Source organism: Hyla sarda, chromosome 10 (genome assembly GCF_029499605.1).
Source record: "Hyla sarda isolate aHylSar1 chromosome 10, aHylSar1.hap1, whole genome shotgun sequence".
NCBI lineage: Eukaryota > Metazoa > Chordata > Amphibia > Anura > Hylidae > Hyla > Hyla sarda.
Window position 1 is genome coordinate 21,260,802 of NC_079198.1, and position 16,565 is coordinate 21,277,366.

The 16,565-nt window shown below is 43.7% G+C and overlaps 1 protein-coding gene across 1 annotated transcript in view; it reads right to left on the reverse strand.

The window, feature by feature from the left end:
* The window catches only part of SHANK1 (SH3 and multiple ankyrin repeat domains 1), a 518,963-nt gene extending 506,496 nt beyond the window's left edge, over positions 1 to 12,467 (reverse strand). The window contains exons 1-2 of the mRNA XM_056543605.1: positions 12,264 to 12,467; positions 456 to 1,145 (exon numbers count right to left, since the gene is read on the reverse strand). The gene's annotated coding sequence lies outside the window, so the exon portion shown is untranslated. The remainder of the gene's footprint in view (positions 1 to 455; positions 1,146 to 12,263) is intronic.
* Between the last annotated feature and the right edge of the window lie 4,098 nt (positions 12,468 to 16,565).

The following is a 16,565-nucleotide window of genomic DNA, read 5'->3' on the forward strand; positions in this document are numbered from 1 at the left end:
CTGCAAATTACCTTTCGGCGTATGGTAATAAGTCTGAGGCTGCCATGGGAAAACTCATTTTTGTCTCTCCTCCTGGCACAGTTTTTTTTTTGTTAGATTTTTTTATTTTTGTTTTTTGTTTTTCGGAGTGATACCGACCTCTATCTCATCCTAGATTTATCCTGAATGTGACCCGTGGGAATAATAAATAACGTCAAGGGGGGGCACAACGCATTATTAGACATACACAGCAGGTCAATGTCCTGGGCATCTCTTAGGGGCATCACCCCGGTACATTGAATGAAGACGTACAATCCCAGAAGGTACTTATGTAAGGCGGCTGCGACGGCAGTGCCAACCTGTATACATGCTTTAGTGTATGGCATACATGCACGATATCGAGAAGGCTTTGCCGTATAGAAAAAGGGGGTGAGTCATGCCAGTGCCAGCGCCGGGGTAAGGAGTAAGTGTCCTACCTGCTGATTTTGGCTGCCAGAGTGCAGACAGGAGGTGACAAGCCTAATGCCGCTGCAGGGTAGTCACCATGCTCTTTTGCTCGACATGATGTCTCAGGGTAACCCGGGATGTCACTTCGCTCAATGCAACCTTTCCCAAAGCCGGTTCCAAGCGCTCAGTCCCTGTGAATCACTGCAACCCCCACTCTGGCTGCTCCCAGCAGGATGTGGCAGTGTGATCCACCGTATTCCTCCCACACACAAGGTCTGGCTGTCTCCTGGTTTTCGATTCCCAGCATCAGTCCAATGTTGTAGCATTGACTAGTCCTGCAGCATGATGCCTATGCTCACTACTGCAAACCAATGAGCCGCTTAATGCACAAAAGTCCTGTTTTTTTTTTTTTTTTTCCTTGCCCAAATTCCTCAGTGTGACTGCCGGATTTTTCAGCATCCCAAAAGCCGTCTTCCCGCCTCCACTTCAGACATGTACCCCCATGGTCCTGTTTCCTCCCCGTTGCAGACTGGTAGCCTTCTCAGCTGCTCTCCGGAGGTTGCTCTACAATGCTGCTTTGAGCTGTTTCCCTTGGATGCTCATTCTGCTCTCTCCATGCTTTGTTCTGTCAGCTGCCCCCATCCTGGAGTAAGCACAGCTCTCTCTAGTGTTCATCTGCTTCAGCGATGGAATTCTCAAACTTGCTGTTGAGGAATGCACTGGATGATAATAAATGAAAAGACGGGGGGGGGGGGGGGGTGAATAGATAGTAATGGGTTAAATAAATAGATATATAAATATATATTCACACCTTGAACATTAAGAATCCGAATAATTTTATTTTTGACAGTAATAGCATTAGATGTTCTTGAGATATATCTATCTATATATATACATATATATATATATATATATATATATATGTATCACACCCTGTATATTAGGAATACGAATTCATCTAACGCTATTGCAATCAAATATAATAGAATTCATATTCCTAATATACAAGATGTGATGATATATATATATATAAATATAAATGTATATATATATATATATATATACATATACATATCACCCTCATCACACCTTGTATATTAGGAATATGAATTCTATTATATTTGATGGCAATAGCGTTAGATGTATATATACAGTGACCCCCCCGACCTACGATGGCCCCGACATACGATCATTTCCCCATATGATGGTCTCTCAGAGGCCATCGCATGTTGAAGGCAGCATCAACATACAATGCTTTTGTATGTCGGGGCCGTCGCATAAACGGTTATCCGGCAGCGCAGACTGCTTCAGCATCCACCGGATAGCCGTTTACGGTGCCCCGTGAGCTCCGGTGACGATCACTTACCTGTCCTCGAGGCTCCGGCGCGTCCTCTTCGGGATCCCCTGCATCGTCGGCGCTCTCCATCGTCATCATCACGTCGCTGTGCACGCCGTCCCGTCATCCAATAGGAGCGGCGTGCGTAACAACGTGATGGCGGCGATGGAGAGCGAGGATGAAGGGGAAGCAGAGGCTTTGTTGGAGCGGCGGGGACACCTCGGGGACGTGGCGACATCGATGGACGGTGACATCCAGGGCAGCGCTGACGAGCGGTGACGGACCGGAGCGGTGGGGACAGGTGAGTACAACTTTCTCTAACAGTGGTCTACAACCTGCAGACCTCCAGATGTTGCAAAACTACAACACCCAGCATGCTGGGTGTTGTAGTTTTGCAACATCTGGAGGTCCGCAGGTTGTAGACCACTGTCCTATACTTTACATTGCACGGATCCCTCAACATGCGATGGTTTCAACAAACGATGGTCCGTTTGGAACGGATTACCATCGTATGTTGAGGGACCACTGTATATATATATATCTCAAGTACATCTAACGCTATTGCCATCAAAAATAATAGAATTCGTATTCCTAATATACAAGGTGTGATGATGTATATATATATATATAGATATATATATATATATATATATACATATATATACCATCACTGTATGAGCAGGCATTCATCTCATGTATGGGGGAGATAGGATTTTCAAGTCTATTTTTGCTCACCCTACAGTATTTTAGTGGGAAGTTTTTTAACCCGGAGGTTGAAAAACTACAACTCTCATTATGTTCTGACATCCAAAGGCTGTCAGGGAATGAAGGGAGTCATAATTTGAAACCGATGGGCAGTCACAAGTTCGGGAACATCACGCTATATACTGTATTTTGCAGGGGTTGTATTAGGGGTGTGCCACTCCTACCATTACCAATTGTAATGATAGCCAATAGCTTTCAGGGCATGATGGGAATTGTAATTTGGAAGCACCGGAGAGCTACAAGTTAAAGGGGTGCTCCACTGGAAAACATATTTATTTTTATTATTTTTTATCAATTGGTGCCAGAAAGTTATACAGATTTGTAAATTATTTCTATTAAAAAATATTAATCCGTCAAGTACTTATCAGCTGCTGTATGCTCCACAGGAATTTATTTTCTTTTTTAATTTCTTTCCAGTCTGTCCATTGTGTTCTCTGCTGACACCTCTGTCCATTTCAGGAACTGTCCTTAATCCTTCCAGCAGCTGTTAAGTACTGGAAGGATTAAGATTTATAGAAATAATTTACAAATCTGTTTAACTTTCTGGCACCAGTTGATTAAAAAAAATGTTTTCCAGTGGAGTAGCCCTTTAAGGGAACATCGCTCTATATGCTGTATTTTGCAGGGGGTTGTATTAGGGGTATGCCACCCTAGTCTTCCCCAATAGTTGATGGATTTCAGGGCATGATTGTAGTTGTAATTTGGAAGCGTTGGAGATCCACAAGTTATAAAAACATCACTCTATATACAGTAGTTTGCAAGGGTTGTATTAAAGCTATGCCACCCCTGTCATCACCAGTTGTAATGATAGCCGACAGATTTCAGGGCATGATGGGAGTTGTAATTTTTCGACTGCTGGAAAACCACACGTTGGGAATCATTGCTCTATATCAGTGTTTTCCAAACATAGTGTCCCCTGCTGTTGCAAAACTTCAACTCCCAGCATGCCCTGTCCAGGCATGCTGGGAGTTGTAGTTTAGCAACAGCTGGAGGCTCACTGTTTGGAAAATATATAATATATATACTGTATTTTGCAGGGGATTGTATTAGGGGCGTGTCTTTCCACCGGTACCAATGGTAATGGCAAACGAAGGCTGTCAAGTTATAATGGGAGTTGTAGTTTCACAACAGCTGGAGAACATGACTAGGGGAGATTCTAGCTGCCTGTCCTTGACCATCCAACCACTCAACCAATAATGACCGACACATCTGTATGGTGCTAAGCCACAGCAGCCCAATTTTATTAATAACAATTAAAAGATTGTGCATAAATATAACTTTGTCTGAACGTCATACAATAAAAACATTATATATATATATATGTATGTAACCAGAACAGTTGAACCCAAACGTTACCAGGAGAAGACCCAGAGGCACCGTCCACTTTATTTCCACCAACCTGAATTCCTGGGGCCTCCTACTCTTACTCCCGGCTGACCAACAGCTGGCCCAGGAGCACCCCCTTCAGAGCCCCGTATCCTTCCCTGGGCCCCCATGGCCACAGGAACCATATCTCCTCCACGCCCCACTTTCCTCCCGATCCACAGTACCTGATGCCTCCGGAACTTCTCCTGCCCCATCCACTGCTGCAGAAACCACAAGGGAGGGTGAGCGGGAACCTTTTTCTTGTGTGCGGCAACTGCCTGGCTCCTCCTCTCCTCCCCTTACTTTTTAGCCCTTCCAAACTCCTCCCACTTCTCCTCACACTAAAACTGCACTTCCCTACAACTCATCTTTAACCCCTTCCTATTTGGCCATAATCCCCCTGTCATGTGCCCCTCCCTTCCGATACTCTTCACTACAGGGCTTACTATAAGTTGGGGAGCCCTGCTTCATGAGGTTTCATTAGGCATGTGTCACCCTTTAAATTACTAGTGGAATGCAATTAGTCCTAATGACTTAAGCAACTTAAGCTTGCACCCCCCATTTCCACACTTGGCAGCAGAGTCACCGTCGGGGGGGGGGGGTAAAGCCAATAACCAGGGGTGAAGTCCTGAGAGAAAAAAATGTGGGAACTCATCCAGGATTTCCACTCAAAGACTGGTCCTGCAGGACTCCTGCTAATGAGAACAGTGTTTCTGCTGTGGATAAAGTGCAGGAGCTCTGTTCCCTTGCGTTCCTGTAGGACTGAGCTGTCTAAGTGGCCCCAAAAATTCTAATAGCAGCCCTGGTTGGCAACCACAGCTCTAAGTACCCTAGATGAGCGCTACTTAGGCAACTGCTTGGCATTGTTATTTGGACACTTTATGGCAATGCTATAGGCACCATATCTGAGACCACCTGGCCTTGGTCATAGCTAAGGGAGGGACTGGTGGGACATTTGTCTGGAGTGCTGGGCAGGGTGGCCAACCATAAATTCATGGTCCACAAATTCAAGGTGAACCTGTAAAAATAGGGAACTTTTTTCTGATCTGAAGTTTTTAGCGGTACCATTTTTGTATTGATTGGACTTTTTTTATCGCTTTTTATTCATTTTTTCATGATATAAAAAGTGACCAAAAATACGCTATTTTGGACTTTTTGCATGTACGCCATTGATGCAGTTTGATTAACGATGTATTTTTATAGTTCGACCATTTACGCACGCGGCGATACCACATATGTTTATTATGTTTATATATTTTTTTATATGGAATTTTGGGAAAAGGGGGGTGATTTAAACTTTCAATAAGGAGGGGGTTAATGTGTGTGTTTTTAAACTTTTTATTTAACTTTTTTTTTTTTTACACTTTTAGTACCCTTAGGGGACTTTTAGGAGGAATCATTAGATTCCTCATGCAGTTCAATGTGGTTTCATACAACCACATTGATCTTTGTGCTCTGCGCTCGAATGATAAAGCCTGGTCCTGTTTAGGACTCCAGCATGAGTCTGAAATGCTTGCTGCCAGGACTGGTAGGGAGACCCCTAGTGGTCATTTCTTCAAAGTGGAAAATTAAATAAAAAGAAGCATATTTTTTAATAACATGCAATTGTAAAGTTATTCTGCTTACATTAATCTATAGTTTTTTTGATGAGAGGTACCCTTTAAAGCTATAACATTTATATACAATACACAGTATAAAGATAACTATACAAGGGGAACAGGTGCAGGGGGGCCCAGGGGACACTGCAAGGAGGCTGTCTGACAGGACAGCAAGGTTACAGGGTACAACTCCTGTACTGGGCCACCACAGTATTTTGGTCAGTATCTTTAGCTAAAATCTGGAGTGGCTCCAACACAGAGAAAAAAAATTATAAGATATCCTCATTTTCTGTGTTTTTGGCTCATTACTGGTTTTGGCTAAAAACTACTGAGCAGAATATTATTTGTAGACCCAGCCTTAGAATGTGTGACCATTATACTGGCAGCATGCATTTAAGTGGCACAGACCGTGACTAAAGGAAGTGACATGCACATATTGGTCTCCTGAACTCTCCAGCTTCAACGCTTCTGCAACATGGCACAAAAGACGAAACGTTCCAAGTCACCGATGAACCATTAACGTGTGAATCACTTACGCTTTGTAGCACCGGTGTTGATTCTTCATTCGTAATTCTTTACATAAATTATAGGGTAGACTACAGTTATAAAAGTTATTCTTTCTATATTCTATCAGGCCGACCATTCAATTTTAAACGGAACAGTCACATTTTTGGGGGTTTTATTTTAGACTTTTTTGTTGTTGATTTTGTCAGTTTTTTTAAGCAATATGGGACAAAAAACTAACATTTCTGCATTTATGTGCCACAGAAGCCACTGGTCTCCATTCCTAAAGTGGTAGCCAGCGTTGCGGACACTTTAAAGGGGTATTTTGGTTTTATACATCTCATCCCCTATCAAAAGGATAGGGGATAAGATGTATGATCCCGGGGGTCCCGCAGCTGGGGACCCCCCCCCCCCCCCCCATCTCGGTGCAGCCCTCAGCATTCTGTGCTTGGCGCTGCCTCCGAGACGCGGACGTGACGCCTACACCTTAATGTGGGGGTAGTATGGGGGCCTACAATGATAGATTTGAGCAGTATAGGGGCCTACAACTATATATAACCCCGTCTAATTTTTGCTATCCCAATGTACCGTATTTTTCACCCTATAAGACGCACCGGCATATAAGACGCACCCAATTTTAAAGGTGCAAAATCTAGAAAAAAAAAGATTCTGAACCAAATACAATGTAAAGTATAGGACAGTGATCTTCAACCTGCGGACCTCCAGATGTTGCAAAACTACAACTCCCAGCATGCCCGGACAGCCGTTGGCTGTCCGGGCATGCCAGGAGTTGTAGTTTTGCAACATCTGGAGGTCCGCAGGTTGAAGACCACTGGTATAGGAGGTAATACTCATGTGTCCCCGCCTCTCCGGACCGTCACCGCTCATCACCGCTGCCCTGGATGTCGCCGGAGTGTCCCCGTCGATCCGGAACGTCTCTGCTCGCTCTCCGTCGCCGCCATCACGTCGCTACGCACGCCGCTCCTGTTGGATGAAGGGACGGCGTGCGCGACGACATAATGACGTTGAAGGAGAGCGCCGGCCATATGCAGGGGATTCCGGTACGGAGCAGACACCGAGGAGGCAGGTAAGGTCCCTCCCGGTGTCCGGTAAGCTGTTCGGGACGCCGCGCCGCGACCGAGCAGCCGGGTTAGTGTCACTTTCACTTCAGACGCGGCGGTCAGCTTTGATCACACGTCTGAATGGTTAATACAGGACATCACCGCAGGGACCCGTCCTGTATTAGCCGCGGGTCCCTGCGGTTGATGGGGACCGCCGCGATATGACATGTATTTGCCGTATAAGACGCACCAGTTTTGGGGAAGAAAAAGTGCGTCTTATACGGCGAAAAATACGGTATCTTTTTTGTCTCAAGGAAATAAGGTCAACCCATACATTATAGAAAGAGCAAGAAACTAGAGATGAGCGAACTTACAGTAAATTTGATTCATCACGAACTTCTCGGCTCGGCAGTTGATGACTTTTCCTGCATAAATTAGTTCAGCTTTCCGGTGCTCCGGTGGGCTGGAAAAGGTGGATACAGTCCTAGGAGACTCTTTCCTAGGACTGTATCCACTTTTTCCAGCCCCACCGGAGCACCGGAAAGCTGAACTAATTTATGCAGGATAAGTCATCGACTGCCGAGCCGAGAAGTTCGTGACGAATCGAATTTACCGTAAATTCGCTCATCACTACAAGGAACAACAAATGCCAATTTATTGTCTCCATGGAGTTCACTCCAAACGAGCATATCATAAGAGTAACAAATGATATTTTTTCTCATCACAATACGCATGTCTCGCCCTGCGGGGTTAAAATGGTTTCTCACACAATAAGATATAACTGTAAATTTGCTTTGCAACAGCTGCGCCCCAGCCAAAGGAATGCAAAAAGGAACTTAGAGGTTGCCATGGAAAAGCATTCCAGCTCAGTGCATTGGGTTTCGTAAATGGTATTTTACTCTGGCCGCTGCTCCCGCACTGGAATAATCTGCCACATCTTTGGTGACATTAATTCTAATCAGGGACAATCTCCAGATTCTATTCTCAGAGTATATGAAGGCACCGCAGTGTATACAGCACGGTGCCGGAATCCCATTCACTACAGTGCAGTCACAACCATCACAGGGATGAACTGAGAAATGTTACTCTGATACGGTCACAGTCGAAATTACCGTCAAAGCTAATACTCATGACTGCTCCCCCCCCCCCCCCCCAGCCTCCCGCCTGAAGAATTAAGATAAAAATCCTGAATATAGCCCCTAAAGCCGCTATGGAACACGTGCGGACTGCTCATGTTGGCATCATCCCCCGTGAGGAAACCTACACAGGCTTACTGCAAACTAACCTAAAAAGGGATGACGGAGAGGAAGATCTTACTACCCGCTGCAACTACGGTGGTCCCTCAACATACGATGGTAATCCGTTCCAAACGGACCATCGTTTGTTGAAACCATCGCATGTTGAGGGATCCGTGCAATGGAAAGTATAGGACAGTGGTCTACAACCTGCGGACCTCCAGATGTTGCAAAACTACAACACACAGCATGCCCGGACAGCCGTTGGCTCTCCGGGCATGCTGGGTGTTGTAGTTTTGCAACATCTGGAGGTCCGCAGGTTGTAGACCACTGTTAGACGAAGTTGAACTCACCTGTCCCCGCCGCTCCGGACCGTCACCGCTCGTCACCGCTGCCCGGGATGTCGCCGTCCATCGCTGTCACCGCGTCCCCGACGATCCGGCAAGGCCTCTGCTTTCCGGCATCCGCGCTCTCCGTCGCCGCCATCACGTCGCTACGCACGCCTCTCCTATTGGATGACGGGACGGCGTGCGCAGCGACGTGATGAGGTCGATGGAGAGTGACGACGATGCAGGGGATCCCGAAGAGGAACGCGCCGGAGCCCCGAGGACAGGTAAGTGATCGTCAGCGGACCACACGGGGCACCGTAAACGGCTATCCGGTGGCAGCTAAAGCAGTCTGCGCTGCCGGATAGCCGTTTATGCGATGGCCCCGACATAAAAAAACATCGTATGTTGATGCTGCCTTCAACATGCGATGGCCTCTGAGAGGCCATCGCATGTTGAAATTATCATATGTCGGGGCCATTGTAGGTCGAGGGGGTCACTGTACATAGGTTAGGAAGGTGGTCTGGGTTGGGGTGAACAAGTGATAGAACCACATGTCCCAGGATTGTGGGTGAGGTGTAAACCATCACCATTAAAGGGGTATTTAAGTTTCCCTGACAGGAAGTTGTGTAGTCCTCTCATTGTCAGTGTGGCGTTGTCTCCAGCTTCTTGATTCCTCCTTCTCTCCCAAGACAATGCATCTGCTTCTGCTGTCTGCTGGCTTGGCTGTATCTTTAAATGGGCACTCTCATTAAAAATAATTTTTGCTATTGCAATTCTTATGGTAAATAAAAAATCTTTCTAATATACTTTGTTTAAAGAAAAATGAAGTTTTCTTTGTTTTATTTGTGTTTTGAAAAGCTGCCACTAGGTGTCTCCCTACTTGTCCAAAGCACATTTCCGCCCCCATCTTTTGCACAGACTTTGGACTCCTGCTGTCCAGGCAGAAGTCCAAAATCAGGAAATGCTGAGATGGGTGTGTGCAGCCTTAGCCAATCATAGCTCATCTCACACACTGAACTGCTCTGGACTGTGTGCAGCAGTGTGAGGGAGGAAGTTCTCCCCTGTATGGCTTCAGATGTCACAGCCTGCTGGGGAACGCCCCTTCCCAGTCTGTGAATCTGCCAAAGACTGAGCAAAAAATACAGAGCAATATCAAGGTAGAAACGTAACAAATAATAAAAATAAAGGCAGTGGGTGGTTTATCATGATGGGGGCAGTGAACTGGGAGGATGGTACCATCTCTGACCAGCCCCTCCAGCCTACATCACCATCTTCCTGTCAGATACACATATATATATATATATATATATATATATATATATATATATGTATGTATCTTTATGGGAATATTTAGGGAGAATGCCAGATGAGGTAACTGTTTGCCAGGTAACTCATCCTCGTCCATCCCAGAGAGCTTAACCATTTCATCTAAATCTTTAAGTCATCACTCCTTAGAAGACAAGAGGAGAATAGATTTTCTTACTTTATCTGCACGATATAGCAGTACTGAGCAGTAAAAGCTGTGAATCCAGCTCTGGTGTGAGATATAACATTCACTGCACAAAAGAGAGAATCCTGCTCCCCTATATCTCTATAGAAGACCCCAGAAGCAGCAGCATGGAGGACATTATAGAGCAGTTCTAAGCAGTGTAAGCTTTGAATCCAGCTGTGGGGTAAGACATAACATTCACTACAATCTACAGCCCGGCCTCCCGCTCTCCATAGACTTTTAAGGGCTGCTATAACCTTATCCCTCAGTAAGCTAGGCCAATCCATCTTCAGACGGACTTGAGCAGTTTTTGAAGAGTTTACAAAGGAAGTAGGAGCAGGAATAAAGCCAGAAGAGTGGAGAATGAAGCATTTATCTTAAATGTTACAAGGCTTGTACTATTGATTTATAGTAGTACCTATTAAGGGTACATTCACACATACAGGATCCAGGAGATTTGATGCGCAGAATTTGTAACTGCAGATTAGAAGCTGCGCTCAGTCATTTAGTTTACATTGAAATATGCAGCAGAAAATCCTGCGCATCAAATCTGCGTGTGAACGTACCCTAAAGGGGTATTTTCCAGGGGATGCTGAACCCATGATCACAGGTTTTATCTTAATAAGAAACTAATGATAGATCATTTTGTGCCCAGAAACAAATAGAGATTGTGCCGCACGGAGCATAATGTTAGCGTGGTATTTTCTCTTTCCTTTTTAAAGTCAGACTGAATTGCCCTTTACCAAACCTGTTCAATTATTCATGGCCGGCCTCAGATACATTTGACCTCCTTGGCTTGGACTTTTTAATTAACACAATTTTCCTCTATTAAACTGGTAGATTAACACTATAAAGTCTAGTACTTTGAGTTATAATCTGCACATCTCTTGCCGCTCCACACTGTTATTATTCATCTGCCGGATAATCTTGTTGAAAAGAGCTTAACATTGGTTCTGTTTTATTTAATGGCATGATAGAGAATATGCACCCTGAATATGGAGATGTGTGGGGTACAATAGCAACACGGCAGAACGGGCAAAATACTGGCAAAATACAGTTTAGTCCAGAAATAAATGGATATAGATCTGCCTAATTGTTTCATTCATTAGCTCCTAAATGGATATTTCCATAGACCATGTCTGTTCCATTCATCATGCTCTTGTTTTCTTGGATGCAGTTCATATAATGATTTATCATTAAAGGGGTACTCCGGTGGAAAACTATTTTTTCTCAAATCAACTGGTGCCAGAAAAGTTAAACAGATTTGTAAATTGTGGCAAAAAGAACAAAAAATTTTGTAGCTCACTTAGCAAAAGAAGTCAGAGGTTACTGGTGTTACCTATACACAGATATATATATATATATATATATATATATATATATATATATATAATGCAACCAGTCCTTAAAGGTATACAACGGAAAGAATATTAGGTCCAGTACGGTACAATATTCTAATATGTATTAAATAAAATGCAATATGTTAAATTAAACAACTGCAGTCTAGCCCAGGGCCCTTGCTCCAGATACAATAGATATTATGAGTATAAATATGATATCATGCCAATATGGTCACTGTAATAAACAGGATGAACAAAATATTCCCCACTTTCTATTTCTGGGTATATTGAGGTAGAAAAACTGATAAAACATAATGAAAAATCAGGGGTATCATAAAATAGTCCAATATATGAATTGCGCAAAGTCTGTTAAGTTTGTAGATAAGTAGCGCAAAGTCAATGTTGCTGGATTATTGTATAACAAATCCGAGGTATGATTTTAATTTTATAGTAAGAACTAGCTGAGTACCCGGCGTTGCCCGGTTTTTCGGTGTTCATATCAGACAATTGTCTGGTACATTCTTGATTATATTTAGTTGAATCTAAAACTACAATTCCACCACCCTTGTCCGCAGGGTGGACGGTGATTCCTTCATTGGAGATTCCACAAATCCCCCCATCTAACCTGGTTTTATTACCCCCTCAATTGTGCAAAGGACATTTACCGCAAACATTGTCTGTAAATTTGATCAAACAACTTGTAACAGCTAGAACCCCCCTGTTACAGTACCACTGTTACAGCGCGTGCATCCAAAGACATTGACACATGTGGATGCCGACACCACAGCTCATCCATACTGTCTGCTAACACCCACCTACAGCTGCGGACATCATCACCTTCGAGGCCGGAAGCAATCCGTGCCAGACCGCAGCCGTCTATCCATTGGAAATCACCGCAGTTACCACGTAAAGCTCTGTCATCTACATCTGCTCAGCGCATCCTCGGGCGGGCACTACCAGTAACGAGGCGGGTGCCAGCCCTCATCCAAAGCTAAACAGAGGAGCTCCCATACCAAAACAGGGTGGTGAGTGGTGCGGTGCACCGACAATTCTTACTATAAACTTGAAACCATACCTAGGATCTGTTATACAATAATCCAGCAGCAGTGACTTAGCGCTACTTATCTCCAAACTGGGCGGACTTTGCACAATTCATATATTGGACTATTTTATGATACCCCTGATTTTTCATTATATTTTATCAGTTTTTCTACCTCAATATACCCAGAAATAGAAAGTGGGGAATATTTTATTCATTCTATTTATTATAGTGACCATATTGGCATGATATCACATTTATACTCATAATATCTACTGTATCTGGAGCCTGCGCAAGGGCCCTGGGCTAGACTCCAGTTGTTTAATTTAACATATTGCATTTTATTTAATAAATATTATAATATTGTACCGTACTGGACCTAATATTCTTTCCTTTGTATACTAATGAGGACTGGTTGCATTATATATATATATATATATATATATATATATATATATATATATATATATATAATTTATTGCTTTTCCAAAGTTGTAAATTACTTCTATTAAAAAAATCTAAAAATCTTAACCCTTCCAACACTTATTAGCTGCTGTATACTACAGAGAAGCATGATAAGTACTTGAAAAATGAAGATTTTTTTATAGAAGTCATTTACAAATCTGTTTAACTTTATGAAGCCAGTTGATATGAAAAAAATTGTTTTCCACTGGAGTACCCCTTTAAGGTTTTTTTTCAGGATTATATAAAATGTTGCTGTTTGTTTTTCTGTCCAGACACAGCACCCCCCTTGTCCATCTGGTTCGCAGCTTATCTCCACTCAAGTGAAGGATGATCACTATCTTGAATTTGGCCAACAATACTAGACACAGTCCAGGGACATGAGTGGCGCTTGTTTTGCTAACAACAAGAAATCAGGCCTTTATTTTCTAATCATGGACAATCCCTTTAAACTGTTGCAATGGGAAAACCTGGTGTACCTGTGTACCTGCTTTTACTATATATCTAATGCTATGTATCTAATGCTTTTATTATGTATCTAATGCTTAAATTGTATCTGAATGCTTAAATTATATTACAGCACGTATAATGATGTGCACACCCAATTTGCTTAAAACAAAGACATTCCACAACCAGTACAGGGTCCACTGTGATTGGCAATAAAGTTTAAATACCTTATAAGCTACAAGTGGACTCTAACCAACCAAGCAATGTTTGTGAAAAGGTAATAAAAAGAATGGACATACCTTTGTGGGTATGAGTCTCTTTACCGTTCTTGGAATGTAAGGATTCTCATCCTTGTACATCGATGTATTCATAATAAACTACCTTAAAGGGGTACTCTGCTGCTCAGCGTTTGGAACAAAATGTTCCGAATGCTAAGAGCCGGCGCCGGGAGCTTGTGACATCATAGCCCCGCCCCTCATGACGTCACAGCCTGTCCCCTCAATGCAAGTCTATGGGAGGGGGCGTGACGGCTGTCATGCCCCCTCCCATAGACTTTCATTGAGGGGGTGTGGCATGACTTCATGAGGGGCGAGGCTATGACGTCACGAGCTCCCGGCACCGGCTCTAAGCATTCGCAAAATTTTGTTCCAACCACTGATCCCCGCCCCCCTCAATGCAAGTCTATAGGAGGGAGCATGACAGCTGTCACGCCCCTTCCCATAGACTTGCATTGAGGGGGTGGGGCATAACATCATAAGGGGCGGGGCTATGACATCACGAGCTCCCGTCGCCGGCTTTAAGCATTCGAAACATTTTGTTCCAAACGCTGAGCAGCGGGGTACACCTTTAACAACTGGATACTTGGGTGTTGACTGAGCCTCAGAGAAGGGAAATTCCTAACACGGTTCACTTTTTTTTTTTATACATTTCATACATAACCTCCTTTCCACCAAGTGTTTGCACATCAGTGTTAAGTAAGTGAAGTTCAATTTAATTTACGACAATGACTGGAGAATTGCTCTATAATTATGTCATGAACGAAACGCCATTCACATATAACCGGAGGGTACGACGATGCACCCCCCCCCCCCCCCACTTCCCAGTCTATTGCTTTCTCTCAACGTGTCATATCAGCATACCTAATGCCTTCAGCCGCGCTGACTGCAATTTACTGCGCACATCCCATCATTTCTCCACAATCTTTTCTCTAAGAAACTTGGCTGAGCCTCTTGAGACGACTGTCTTCACATTAAAATTAAAACACTGGCAATCAACAGTTGAAGAAGACGGCATCGCCACCGAGCAATCTGCAAAGGCTTCACTGCGGCATTCTTCACCGTAGCGAGCAGGGCTGATCAGGAGGTTTGCACGTCCGCATACATCACCGCATTTATTATTGTGGGGGAAATGCAGAGCACAGTGTTCACTGCCAGTTACAATATATTTCGGTAAGGATTTATTTATATATGTAGAGAAAAAAAAAAATGACTTAGAGGGATGCGGTCACTAAAATAAATTCCCCAAAAATTTCACAATTGTGACCACTTTTTTTTAATCATAATTACATCTACCAATGAAAGCCATTCTGAAAAGCCAATTTTAAAGGGGTACTCCGCTGCTCAGCGTTTGGAACAAACTGTTCCGAACGCTGGAGCCGGCGCTGGGAGCTCGTGACATCATAGTCCCGCCCCTCAGGAAGTCACGCCCCTCCCCCTCAATGCAAGTCTATGGGAGGGGGCGTGACAGCCGTCACGCCCCCTCCCATAGACTTGCATTGAGGGGGCAGGCCGTGACTTCATGAGGGGCGGGGCTATGATGTCACGAGCTCCCGGCACCGACTCTAAGCATTCGGAACATTTTGTTCCAAACGCCCCGCCCCCTCAATGCAAGTTTATGGGAGGGGGCGTGACGGCCTCCAGGGTGGACTTGTACAGACCAGAGCTGCCGGAGTCGTTCACTCACATTATCCTCCTTTTTAGCTAACAGGGACCGTCAGTTCACTTGACTCTTCTCTCCAAAGTAGACTTTTGTCTGAACTTGAGGTGGATAGACTTGACCGATGGATGACCTGGTCAGCGGGATCCTGGTGAAGGGTGATGTATCTCAGCAACAAAGATGGTTGCAGCATCTGGTAACCTCCACTCACTTTCCTCTCCAGACTCACACTGACTAACTCCTCCCTGTCTAGACTGACATGGGGGAGCAGAGCAAGAGGCCCTGATTGGCCCAAGTGCTCATGTGGTTGTCTGTGCATTTTCCTTCACAAACAAAATGAACTCTTACATGAGAATACAAAATATAAATGCATTAAATATATGACATAACATGAAAGTATATATCATGACACATAACCTGTAAACCTGACCAGTTGGCCAGGGCAGACACGGTAAAGTGACATCCACCTTACAGGGCAAGTAGACAAGTATGTTCCGCACTGGGATACCACACAAGGAAATCTTAAAACTGTATTGTTGGTTGTCAGAGGAGGAAGGAGACTGATTTTGTCCAGATCCTGTTTCCAACAACACAGATTAAAAGCAGTTCCAAGAAAAACACATGGAGGCATGAAACCAGAAGGAAAAATGTATTTTTATGGTAAAGATAGGAAACAGAAAAGAAAATGGACCCACAAATGATAGATATCAATACTGTAAATGGAGGAAATGAAAGGATGGTGTAAGCAGACAAAGTGACTATAATTTATGTCTCAAATACCAGGGCTGAGATAACAAGTTTCTAGTAAAAATGAAAGAAACCTTGAAATGAATAGGTTTGAGCTATTAAGATATACAATAGCTGTAAATCCTAAACACACGTCTGCCTGTGCTGCACTCTTTTACTCCCCATCTTAAGATTGAACATAAAGGGACAAAAACAGGTGCATTTTGTTTTACGAAAAAAGAAAGACACAAAGGGCCAATGTCAGATGTCTTGGTTTTTGATTTATAAAGTTTACAAAGGATACCAATAGCGCCTTCCTGACCATTTTCTTTAAAGGAAAAATAGCTCAGCATTCAGCACTGTACTTCCTATTAAATCTAATAAAATTTGTGATGGAGCCTCCAGTGCAAACAGATCCACTATGTTTTATCTCCATTTTAAAGAAACAGTTGCAGATTAAAATATGACTCCATATTTATTACATTTAAACCCTTTGGCAGCAAGGTAT